Source organism: Armigeres subalbatus, chromosome 3 (assembly GCF_024139115.2).
Source record: "Armigeres subalbatus isolate Guangzhou_Male chromosome 3, GZ_Asu_2, whole genome shotgun sequence".
Lineage (NCBI taxonomy): Eukaryota > Metazoa > Arthropoda > Insecta > Diptera > Culicidae > Armigeres > Armigeres subalbatus.
In genome coordinates this window covers 119554598-119568750 of record NC_085141.1, presented here as the reverse complement: position 1 = coordinate 119568750, position 14153 = coordinate 119554598, and positions in this window count along the sequence as shown.

Here is a 14153-nt window from a genome sequence, read left to right as displayed (position 1 = left end):
ATTTGGCATATACAATTTCGGAAGATTTCAATACAATGTTTGTATTGAAATAATACAAATTTGTATTATTTTAATACAATATTTGTAAAAAAGCTTACAGAATTGTATATGCCAAGATTTTATACAGTGATTGCTAGATTTGTTTGTTGGGTGTACATACAATCTGTACGCAACATTCTCAGCTTAATCTGTAAGGCCGATACAAATATTTAAAATCTATTTTGTCTATCCCCCCCCCCTCAGATTTTTTCTGCCCAAAAATGAAATTTTTAAGGGGGCAGCAAAATGAAATTCGAATAATTTTGAGGATGTTCAAAACACTCTTTAACAAATCCGAGGAGTTTTTTGATTTTTTTTTTTCATTTTAATATTTATTTTTTTATTATCCCCTACCTTGACCTTTCGGAAACCAGTAGGACAAAAAGTGAATTAAATATTTGTTACGGCCTAAATAGAAAAAAATAACAAATTTATATTTATAAGCTGAAATCAAATGATTATTTATAGCAAGTATGTATACAAAAAGGCGAATCTACATATGTAATGTCCCAGTGGAATGAACTTTCGTTTAAAGAACACACTGATTGATATAGCCAATAGATAAAATAAAGAAATATATTTCTAAACAAAAAGTAATAAAATAATGATTATTATGACGAGTATTAATAACAAACAAAAAATATCAAATGAATTATTAAATTACTGAAAACAACTAAGAACTGACATAAAAAAGATTAACATGTTTTTGGTAGTTGATGCGAAAAAAATAATAATGAAAAAGAAAAATTAATCAAGAATGTCGTTTTCACGATTGTTAGTTAGTTTTAGTTTAGGATGAAAACGCTTGTATTCTCCGGAATCCATGAAGCAATGTTTGTTTACAAAATAAGTTACGCCCAAATCGCAAATTAGTCCCGAATTGTTATAAGCACGTCTTGTAGTATAGAGGTGGAAACTAGAGTTGTGCAACGGGTCATGTAGGAACACGATCGTTTGCAATTTGCAAATACTGCGGATAGGAAGTATATTAAGTAATGTATCAGAATAAAGTTGCAAAGTGGGAAAAGGAAAGGTTTACTAAATATAGTTTCTAAACACCTGTTTTGTAGAGTTTTGAGATTTTTAGGCGATGATTTGGATGCATGGCCCCAAGTTAGAACTACGTAACTAATGATGGCATGAATATGAGCAAAAAAAACGTGAGAAGAATGTCACGTGAGACGAAGTAACTTACCTTACGTAGTAGTCCGCAGAGAGATGAAACTTTTATTCAACATATTTTATGTTATCAATTCAACATAACGTGAAATCCAGAGTCAAACCTAAATACTAACATGTAAAAACATGCAACAAGAGTTGAACGAAACTTGCAGCCGAAATACTTCAGTATGATATTTTACAGTTGATATCATCCTATCACTTAGAGTTAGCAGAGGAGAGACATAGACCAAAACACTCGTGGTGACTCAAAGTTAAAAAAAAATCATAATTTTAGGATGGGCGGGGTTGGGATATAGATTTGAGCTATTCCACCTGCTTATCTGAGCATTTGACGTTGTTAACGGGGTGGGGTAACGTCGTGCTCGAATCATGGTTCGTCAGGGAGCATCTCCCGTATGACAAAATGTGAACATCATCTCAGAGAGAACATTTCCACTTTTATCATTCCAAGTTTTTGGAGAGCGATCAATTCCCCCAGAATATTTTAAAATCCTCTAAAAAATCGATTTTGTATAATTAACAACAACAAATTACAGACATCAGTGAAGTTAAATTATATTTTTTCAGAGAGTCTGTAAGAAAATCGCGTAAATTTTTTTTTAGTCTGTGATGCATCGGAATTTCTCAATTCACGTAGTACCTAGATAGTTTTCGTATAAACGATGAAGGATTATTCGCACTTTAAACGAAGGCTCCTGGCATTTTGGCATCACGTTTTGACTAGAAGATGATACATTTTCAAATGCATTTTAATATGTTAATATAAGTTCTAGTGATACGAATAAATAGGGAAGATAGAAGTGCGTGAGTGTAGAATTATTGTGTGGCGCTTACTATGATGCAGAGTGAAGCGTCGCCTCGATTTGTATTTCAAGCGCCAAACGTGGTCAAAGTGGTTGATTGCTAGCGCCTCTGCAGGACGAATCACGCAAAATAATACATGTACGATGGATTGAAATGAAGTGTTACGTCTTTTTGTCTGTGCATGTCACGCCTCTATGGTCCAATGCACCGAATGAACACAATGACGTTTGAGACGGGCGCTGTTTACTACAAATGAACACTTGCATGAACTCGATGAATGAAAAAGCATTCATTCTAAGTAAACAGCGCACCGCTCAAACGTCAATGATGAACTCGGTGCATTGGACCATGGGGGAAGGGGTTTCAGGGCAGCTTGACGATCCATCAGTTTCATTGTTTTATTGTTGATTGAATTACAGTCGATTCTCTACATTTCGATATTGGAGGGACCATCGAGATGTGGAGAGATCGATGAATGGAAGGAAAATTGAAATGGGAGCTAGATCGAAAAAAAGCTCGTTGCTATAAAAAAACGAAAATAGAACAAAATGTCATTTCTTGTTGCGATGTATTGGTTTCCATTCCAAGGTGGTTTCCATTCCAAGGTGGTCTAGTAGCCTAGAAATAAATTCATAATAAAATCCTGGCTAAAAATATTCCAACTCAGATGAAGACCCAAAAGTCTTTGAATTGTTCGACTAAGTTTACAAATGAATGAGTATTCAAGTAGAAATGAGAATTAAATGTAGTAACAAATAAAATTGAAGAAAAAATTAAAAAAATGCCGAAAATTTATTATTCTTTAAGGTGAGTTACGGCGGCGTCCAAAAATGGCAGCCACAATGGCCGTGCTATCTCTCACCTCGCGTTTTCGCTCGCACAAATGTGAATATTTAGGCGGTTAACACATCTGGAAACCATTTTTTCATGTATGCTGCAAGTGAGCAAAAGTGAAAAACTACTTTTTGCTTTTGTCTGTCGTTTACTTTTCAAGTTATGTGCCCTCAAAAGTGCTATGTAGATTTGAAATTGGGCTCCAACGCGATTCACCTTAAATGTGCGTTTACCGGAGATCCCCCTGATGAAATTACCTACCGACCTTCATCGTTTGGAATCAAAATGTTTATCTGATAAAAAAAATCGACCTCCAATTTGTTTTTGCTAAACCAATTTTAATCTTTACATTCATTAATTTATTTTCTCGGTGAACGAAACGCTCTTTTATGTTTCAGACTTCATAGTTCAGACAAATTTACAATAGTCCATCAATCATCACAATTTTGTAAATCTGGTCATTTGTGTGTAACATTGATATAAGCAATCTAGGAAAATATACGCCCTTTTCAAATGTTGGTCCACATTAATGTTAGATTATGCTAAATTGCTTCCTAAACAAATTTTTATACTTCCAAAATGTGTCGTTGGTTGATGATAGGCTGCTGAACCTATAATTGGCGCTGTAGGCATAAAACACGCTGATAAATTTTCACTTAATATGAACATGAAAAAGTTTTTGTTAGAAAAACTTTTTTTCCTTAAATATGTCACAGGAACATTATTCCCAGAAAAGTTAGATAATTAAAATACCTATCTGCAGAAAAAAATTCATCGATTTCTGAGATGAGGTTTTCTTGTAATATCGATTTTAATTTTTAAAACTAATTTTTTTCAGTGTAGAAATCGGTATTTTATTTGTTGGATATTTTTCCAAAAAACTTCTGGGAATTTCACGACAGTCCGCTATACAACACTTTTTTGTAGGTCTTGCCATATTAGAGTTACATCGATTTATAAAAAATCCATGATAAAAAATTAGGCCCTCATCAAATGTTACTCTTGACAATTTTTGAAAAACTAATGTCGTTTTCGTTTTTGCGGTGTAGCTACACTCGTGCAGTCGTGCTACACTTTTGCACCGAAAATGTTCGTTTTTGATTTTCGTGCTACACCAGTGTAGCATTTTTCTTGCACTGAAACAAGCAGTGTAGCACCAGAAAAAATCAGAGTGTGCCGTGTAGTGTAGTTTGCTTTCAATTTTTTCACGTTGTTATTGTTTTCTTTTTATGGTATCCAACAGGTATCCATAACAAACAAACCCAACTGCACTCGAAACGTTCGTTTTTGCCGTGCAAAATGCTGCACCAAACGGTGTCGCTACACCTCAAAAACGAAAACGACATAAGTATACAGAGTGGCTTAGAAATACCATATCTTTATGCCATCCATCAAGTTTCATTCGATTCTGAGATGGTGCTGCGAACCGCTGGTCGAGTTGGCGCGAAATTCGTCTACTACTGAGTACGGTAACTGCGCGCGAAAAAAACATAATTAGCCTTGATTATGCTGACATTTGTCGCTAAAAATGTACCTCAATTGCGAACGTCGAAAATAGATCTATGTGTGTACTTATTTAAAGCTTCAGATAAATGTTCAGTTTTACGGTAATTTAATAATTTGTGGAATTTAAATAAATACTCACTGAGCCATATTCATTACGAAAATTGACAGTGCAGAGCCGAATATGAATATGTTTAAAAATTAAGTGACAAAGCTCTGATCAGAACGATAAAGTTTTGGCTGGAAATCACATTCCAACAGATCACTAAACCATGACATCGAACAAATGCATAGAACAATAGTTCGATTGATTGAAAGCTTCTCTCGCTTCTCCTTGTTTGGGAAATGCTGCCTCCTACAACAGCCTACCGATCACTGCTTTACTACCAAAGCACGTGCGGATGTACGGCGGGCCACCGCACCTTTCTCCCATTTGCCACCTCCGTTCGTTCGTTCACTTCTGGAAATGTGTCTATCGGCAGTCCTCGTCGTCACCGCCCGACGCTGGATCAAAACATAAATTCGTACATACGATTTCGTCCCCTTTTGCGTTCGCGGCCAGCCTGGGTTTTAAGGGTGATTCATGCCTAAACATATTTTTTATGATGCATTTCTCGCTTTTCCTTCAGCTCCCTCGCGACATATTTCCACATGCACAAAACTTACACCCAACAGTGTAGCGGCGTAGTGCACCCGTGATAGTTAATTATGATTAGTTTTTAGTTCGTCGCCACTCCAAACCAAGCGCGGCGAAAAAACAAATGGAAATTTATGCGCCCGTTCCAGCATTTCAGCAAAGTGGTGTCGCCTGCCTCTGTCGTCTATGCTTCTTATATGGGTGATGCTTGAATCAATGTTGCACCTGGAAAGTTTTCTTCTTCCCCTTTGGTTCCGGTACCAAAAGCGTTGCGGAATGTGGTGGTAGGTACCTCGGCCAGGTATCTCTGCTCTCTGTTTTGGCATCGTATCTACCTTCCGACGATGATGACGGGAAGGCTTCATTATTTAATTGATCACCGGTCTCGGGCTGTGCCAGGCGCTAGAACGAGGGGTGCTTTCGTGGCAAGCTGCTGCTCGGCTATAAACGGGAATTGCAACAGAGAAACCGGGATAGATGAAAACCGGTGGTCACAAGCTGTTCAGAAATACATTTCTCTAAAGCTATGCGTGCAGGATTGGAAAGTGTTGTACATCTGGCGGTTTTTGGATTTTTTTTGTTTGTGATTTAGGAGGTCGATGAACTGAAGTGATCTTTTAGGATGTCGACAAATGTTATTTATTCTGCATTGAGCAAAACCTACTGCAGCTTGCACTCAATGTGCCATTTTGTCATTTTTTACACTTCCGACTCTCATAGAGGTTTTCTATGAACACTTACAGATTTGCAATAGGCTATGCTGGCTATGCAGACTTGATGTTGGCAAAGTCATGTTGCGCAAACTATAGGGAAGACTGGGGAGACTTAATCCCCTTTTCTGATTTGCGATGTATCACAGCCAAAATTAAATAAACATACGCGATTTCCACACAGACTCTCTAAGAAATATAGTATTTTACTTTACTGATGTATGACAGTCGTTAAATTATTGTTGATATTGATACACAATCGATTTTTTGAAGTGATGTCGAAAATCGACTTTTAAAATATTCGGGGGAAATTGATCCCTCACCAAGAAATTGCTTTGATAAAATTAGAAAGGTGCCCTCAGATTTTTTTAAATATTTTTCCTTCAAAATACGCGGAATTTTCGGATTGCTGTGCGTATGCATGAACGATTTTTGATATTGAATTCGACAGCACATGCAATTTTAAAATTTGGGAAGATTTAATCCCCTTTCTATGATATCTACGCAATCAATAGTTTTTCTTGCCAACCAATCTGTCAAATCTGCAAAAAATTAGAAGCCTGAGAACAGATTTATGTCTTTTTGAATTTTTCCGCCAACTTTTTGTATGGGTGACTAATGGGGGATCAAGTGTCCCCATATTGATGCAATAACTTCAAATCCAAATATCCTAAAACTGTGATGGAATGTTGACATTTTCATCAGTAGGGGAAACTGGACACACATGATCCCCGGGGACACATGATCCCCCCCTGTTTTCTCGAAAACTAATCACATTTTTATACCAGTGATATGTGCAAACGAATCCGTTAGATAGATTATTGAATCTGAGTAACATTTGATATTAGTTACTTTATTTATATGGGTTTTAGAGAGGTTTTATTATTTAAGCATTCTCAATCCTTTTTTTCTTCAAAAGAGAAAAGTTTAATAACTTTGAATATGTACAACCAAAACGTACCAAATTTTTACTGGACAAAGTTTTATTATTGTGGAACTGAATAAATTCATTCAATTAACTTTTGTTTATTTTCCATTGAATACTAAAAACAAAACAAGATTAATACTCAACATGGACACACTTGATCCCCCGCAGTTTGGACACACTTGATCCCGATATTGCATATATTAAGGCGTTTGTTGTATACCGTCACATATTATTATATTGTATGTAGCTAATTGATATGTTAATTTTTTTTGTAGTTAAAAAGTATAAATAAACTTGATTTTTCTTTAATTTTGTCAATCAGACAATAAACGCGCAATTTTAATTTCTCAATAGCCTTATTTCATTAACCAGAACAAAGTGTATTTTAACATACTTAGTTTTGATTAGTTTTATCAAATGCATTTTAACATTATTTTCAATGAAAAAGAGTGTAAATCAAGCTTTGAAAATACTCAATAAATCACAGGGCTTAAAATCAGTATTGTTCGATCTGGTATTATTTTTTTCCGTTTGAACTAGGAGAAGTTTGCTTACAATCACCATTTATTTGTAATTCTTCTTAAAGAATTTTCAATAATAGGCTCATTCAACATCTTTCGGTCAGTCGTTTAAGAGAAATCGCATTTGTTTAATAATAACACGCACTACAAAAATGATGATGCGTGATAGTACCATATTGATGTATGAAGTCATCATCCTGGTATGATCACAGTTGTGGTATTGGTAGTAGTCTGGCGATCTCGATGTACCGTCGTCGGGGGGAGGCAATGGGTCAAATAGGGGTGAGAATGGGTCACTATTTCAGCTACTTAGAATGCTTGTAGAATAGATTGAATGCATCTGAGGGCAAGAAGACCAAAATATAAGAGATCTTTTTGAACAATTTTGCTCTACTACCTCTAGACTGCCGGTGAGAACGATGACCCATTCTCACCCCCAAACCCATTGTCACCCCCGCCCCGATGGCGGTATCACATTTGCATTGCAGTGTGGCCAATTTCCAGATATTTAATAGAATAATTAGATTCTAAAATTACAAAGATATATTTATGTATCTATCTACCATTTTTGGTATCATAACTGTATCAATCACAAAGAAAGATCCTCTTGGGAACATCATGGTTGTCTTTAAGTGAAGTGAATGGTTTGCAGATAAATCATCATCACCATGCCAATTTTTCTGCTATAGCTGACATTCTATCTGTCACTATTACTCTATTCGAGAACCAAAATACTTGCCTTGCTTAATACCAACAAAGAATTGAAGAATTGTTAGGATTTGAGGCTAGACCAATTCAACCTTTCATTGGACCTGTCATAAGACGAGTTTATACAATCCCATTGAATTCCACCACTTAATTGTATCTTGACAGATACGTATTTCGACCTCAACAGTAAGGCCGTCTTCAGTGTCTCGTACTTGACTCGACTAGTCGACTCGACTCCTCGGTGAAAACATTCCACTAAAAAGCTCAAAATAATTTTCTTATCTTTCATTGGACTTGGAAGAACCTAAACATGTTCAGCTCATAAAGGGATCAATTTCCCCCTATATAAGTCTCCCGCAAGTTTTGAAAATGCCAAATTTTCTATCTTTCGGCAAAATCGATTTTTTGGTAACTTTCATGAACAAATAATTGCTTCCAATGATGTTTTTGAATAGCTTATTAAATTCTTTATCAAGTCCATCAAGAAACGTGCAAATCTGTGCATGTTACATCGAGAAATATCCTAAACAAAAAGTGGGGATCATGTGTGTCCAGTTTCCCCTACAGATCATTAAGCATATTTATGGCTTTGTGCTGTGAAAAAACGAAAGCATTTGGTCATTGTTATGAAATGTTCAAATTTTGCGTGGCCAAAGGCCAATAAAAAAAATCTTTAGGAAAAAATCTTTTGAAAAAAATGCGTTTCGATAATTTGTTCAAAACTAATTATAATTTGACCAAACAAAATACCCAATCTAGCGGTGAAGTTTTGTCGAGTTGTTAATAGGTTATACATATACATATTAACATGAATGATTCCAGACTGGGGACAATAAAAAATGCATCAGCAACAACTTTGAACATAACGATTTGCGGTACTCTCGAAGATGAACTTAAAATTAATGTTCAAAACAAAGGATAGATTTGATTAATACAAAACTGGTAAGTTCAATTGAATAATTGACTTAAATTTTCAAAGAAAAGCACTACTAAGACTGTACAATTTCATCTTTTGGCTGTTTTTGTTAAGTTATGGAAAGTCGGAACATAGTTACTACACGCACTGGCGGAGCTAAGCTGGGCACCAAGGGGAACTTGACCCACCAAATCGGCTATTTTCCCTGAAAACGCCACATTTGCTCTGATTTTCCGATTTTCCTAGATTTTTTAGGGTTATTTCAGAAAAAAGTTTTTGGATAAATTTTGGTATTTCTTTTGAAATTCAGATAGGTATTTCTTCGAAAATTCTATTGGAAATTCCTTCGTAAATTACTGTAAGAATTCCTTCAGAAATAATTTTATCAACTCCTTCAGAAATTTGTTTGCAAAATCTTTCCAAAATCTTTAAGGTTTTGCACTGGAAATTTGTTCGAGAATTCATTCTGAAATTGCTCCAGTGCAGGAATTCCATCCTGAAATAATTTAGAAAATTACGCCTCTAGCTCCTTTTGTCTTCCTCCAGGGATTCCTTCGGAAAATCCTCTGAAGAGGCCTTTGTAAATTCATCCGGATATTCCTTCGGAACCTCTTGTTTTAGTAAAACCATACAAAATTCCTTTTGAAATTATATTTTTTTTTTAAATTTTGATCTCCAAGAATGTCTTCCTATAGAGTTTAGGAAGGGATTTCTTAAGGAATTGAGAAGAATTTGTTTGAGAAAATCCTGGAATAACTGCTGATGAAAATTATTGAAACAAATTGAAAGAGTTCCTTATTCAATTTCGACAGGATTTCCTAAAGCAATTTTGAAAGGAAGGTTTTTGGAATTTTTTGGAAGGTTTTCCTGACACAATTTCCGTATGTACATATTATTGAAGGAATTTCTGAAGATTATTTTTATTCTTTATTAAAGTTATTTTTTTTAAACTTAAAGTTCATGAAGAGGTTCCGTAGGAATTCCAAACAAATTTTCAATGGTATTTACAAATTCCTAAAAGAATTATTGAACGAATTTCTAAAAGAATTTCGGAAAAAAATCAAAAAGAATTTGCATAGGAATTTTCGAAGGAATCTCTAGAAGTAATTTCGCAAGGTATTTTCGAAAATAATGTGGACTTTCCAAGAATTTTCTGAAGAATTTCACCTAAAACAATTTCCGTGTGTATTCCATATAGAATTCCCGAAGGACTTTCCATAGCTATTTACGTGCAATTTTCCAAAAGAATTCTCGAGGGAATTTTCAAAGGAATTTCGAAATTTTCCTCAGGAGTTTCTTCAGAACTTCCTCCAAGATTCTTTCAAGAATTCTTTTAAGTATTCATTCAGTTATTCCTTCAGAGTTTCCATTAAAAATTCATTCATAATGAATTTTGGAAGGAATCTTACTTTCCATCAAAGTTAATTGCCTATTTTTCGAGTACCATGGAATTCTGATAATATGAACGGTACCTTATTCATATTAACGGGGTTCATTTTTAATTTGAACTTCTGGTTACTCTATGAGCATCAGAAAAACTGATTTCTAGTTGCTCCCTTTGCTGCTTTGTTTTGATTCTGCGTTTCGTTTCACGATGTTTCATTTCTCTTTTCTCGATTCTACATGCCAAATGACGCTTGAACCATTTTTAATTTGAACGATGTTCAAACGAACGGGGTTCAAATTAAAAAGCGTTCAGATTTATTTTATTTATTTATTATCAGACTAAGGCCGGAGTGGCCTGTGCTGCACATAAAAGTCTTCTCCATTCAGCTCGGTCCATGGTTGCACTTCGCCAACCACGCAGTCTGCGGAGGGTCCGCAAATCGTCCTCCACCTGATCGATCCACCTTGCCCGCTGTGCACCTCGCCTTCTTGTTCCCGTCGGATCGTTGTCGACAACCATTTTCATCGCATTACTGTCCAACATTCTGGCTACGTGCCCGGCCCACCGCAGTCTTCCGATTTTCGCGGTATGAACGATGGATGGTTCTCCCAACAGCTGATGCAACTCGTGGTTCATTCGCCTCCTCCACGTACCGTCCGCCATCTGCACCCCACCATAGATGGTACGCAACACTTTCCTTTCAAAAACTCCCAGTGCGCGTTGGTCCTCCACGAGCATCGTCCAGGTCTCGTGTCCGTAGAGAACTACCGGTCTTATAAGCGTTTTGTTGATAGCCAGTTTGGTACGGCGGCGAACTCTATTCGATCGGAGCGTCTTACGGAGTCCAAAGTACGTACGATTTCCAGCCACTATGCGCCTCCGAATTTCTCTACTGGTATCGTTATCGGCGGTCATCAGTGAGCCCAAGTACACGAATTCTTCAACCACCTCGATTTCGTCACCACCGATAGAAACTCGTGGTGGGTGGCTTACATTGACCTCTCTTAAGCCTCTTCCTATCATGTACTTCGTGTCGACGTGTTGATGACTAGTCCAATCCGTTTTTGCTTCGCTTTTCAGTCTGATGTAGGCTTCCTCCATCCTCTCAAAGTTACGTGCCATGATATCAATGTCGTCGGCGAAGCCAAATAACTGGACGGACTTCGTGAAAATCGTACCACTCGTGTCAATCCCTGCCCTTCGTATTACTCCTTCCAAAGCGATGTTGAATAGCAGACACGAAAGACCATCACCTTGCCGCAACCCTCTGCGCGTTTTGAATGGACTTGAGAATGCCCCTGAAACTCGAACTACGCACATCACCCGATTCATCGTCGCCTTGATCAACCGTATCAGTTTATCCGGAAATCCGTTTTCGTGCATTAGCTGCCATAGCTGGTCCCGATCGATTGTATCATATGCGGCTTTGAAGTCGATAAATAGATGATGTGTGGGCACGTTGTATTCGCGGCATTTCTGCAATACCTGACGTATGGCGAACACCTGGTCTGTGGTAGAGCATTCACCCATAAATCCCGCCTGGTACTGCCCCACGAACTCTCTTGCAATTGGTGTTAGTCGGCGGTACACAATTTGGGAGAGTACCTTGTAGGCGGCGTCCAGCAATGTGATTGCGCGGTAGTTGCTACAATCCAGCTTATCGCCCTTTTTGTAGATGGGACACACGACACCTTCCATCCACTCCTGCGGCAGAACCTCATCCTCCCAAACCTTGATAATCACCCAGTGCAGCGCTCTAGCCAGTGCTTCACCACCGTGTTTAAACAGCTCTCCTGGTAGTTGGTCAACTCCAGGGCTTTGTTGTTTTCAGCCGGCCGATCTCCTCTTGGATTTCCTGGAGATTCGGAGCCGGAAGTCGCATGTCCTGCGCGCGTGCTTCTAGGTTCATTACCATACCGCCACCGTTGTCTGCCCTATCGCCATTCAGGTGCTCTTCGTAGTGCTGCCGCCACCTTTGGATCACCTCACGCTCGTTTGTAAGAAGGTTCCCGTTTATGTTCTTACACATATCGGGCTGTGGCACGTGGCCCTTACGTGAACGGTTCAACTTCTCATAGAACTTTCGTGCGTTATTAGCGCGGTACAGTTCCTCCGTCTCTTCACGGTCTCGATCTTCCTACTGGCGCTTTTTCCTCCGGAAAATCGAGTTTTGTCTGTTCCGCGCTCGTTTGTATCGTGCCTCGTTCGCCCTAGTGTGGTGTTGCAGCAATCTCGCCCATGCTGCATTATTCTCCTTAACTAACTGCTCACATTCGCCGTCATACCAGTCGTTCCTCTGATCTGGAGCCACCGTGCCTAGTGCAGCGGTTGCGGTGCTTCCAATGGCGGATCGAATATCTCTCCAGCCATCTTCAAGAGATGCTGCGCCTAGCTGCTCTTCCGTTGGGAGTGCCACTTCCAGCTGCTGCGCGTAGTCTTGGGCTAGTCTACCGTCTTGTCGGACGACTCCGCCGCGTGTTGATCACCGTCGAGAGTTTTGAGCGCAGACATACTGCAACGAGGTAGTGCTCGGATTCAATATTCGCACTGCGGTAAGTGCGTACGTTCGTGATGTCGGAGAAGAATTTACCGTCGATTAGTAGGTGGTCGTTTTGGTTCTCCGTTACTTGATTATGTGATTTCCATGTGGCCTTGTGGATATTCTTGCGGGGGAAGAAAGTGCTTCGGACTACCATTCCGCGGGAGGCTGCAAAGTTTATGCATCGTTGGCCGTTGTCGTTCGATACGGTGTGCAGGCTATCCGGTCCGATGACCGGTCTATACATTTCCTCCCTTCCTACCTGAGCGTTCATGTCACCGATGACGATTTTGACGTCCCGCAGTGGGCATCCATCGTATGTCTGCTCCAGCTGCGCATAGAACGCTTCTTTCTCATCGTCGGATCTCCCTTCGTGTGGGCAGTGCACGTTGATGATGCTATAGTTGAAGAAACGGCCTCCTTAACGGCCTTATCCTCAGCTTGCACATCCTTGCGTTGATTGGCTGCCACCCAATCACGCGTTGGCGCATCTTTCCCAGCACTATGAAGCCTGTTCCCAGCTCGTTGGTGGTGCCACAGCTTTGGTAGAAGGTAGCCGCTCGATGCCCGCTTTTCCACACTTTCTGTCCTGTCCAGCAGATTTCCTGCAGCGCTACGACATCGAAGTTGCGGGGATGTAATTCATCGTAGATTATCCTGTCGCAACCTGCGAAGCCTAGCGACTTGCAGTTCCATGTTCCAAGCTTCCAATCGTGATCCTTTATTCGTCGCCTTGGTCGTTGCCGATTGTATCGAGTCGTATTATCTTTTATGTCGTTCGTAATAGTTGTTTTTAAAGGCGGCTTATTGGGCCTGCGCAAACCTCCTGTCTCGTCGGAGGGCCGTCGTGTCAGGGCTGTTTAGCGTCCCACCTAACACCAGGACTTGGGCTTGTACGCTTTGAGCGGCACACGGTCGCTTTGGCGGGGCCTACTTGCGGATTCATGCAGATTTTTATAGAGGTTTAACAGGGCCCACTGTCAAACCCCACCACATCCTAGGCAGGCGCCACAACTCGCAGATGGCCTGGGGAGGGATCGTCAAGGCCTTGGACATAGTCCCTGCTGCCCGCGTTCAGATTTAAAACGGTTTTAATACCGGGGGTCCACGGTATTAGACCATCCCAACTTGGACTTTAGTTTATATGTGAATATGTATATTATGTGGAAGAATATCGGGCTAATTTAGTAGCCGCTAAGTTGCGAAGGCCGACGGAGGTCCCCTTAGTTGATTAAAAGCACCAGTCTAGCGTACTGAGGGTCGTGGGTTCGAGACCCATCGAAGGAAAGTGGTTACCTCCAATACATTTTTCAAAACAAAATCTTCCACATAATGTACATATTCACATATGAGTTTTCAGAACATAGTAAAGGAATCTTACATTTGAATTTCTGGAGAAATTTACAAAGGCTTTTCGGAAGGTTTTACGAAGAAATCCCTGGAGG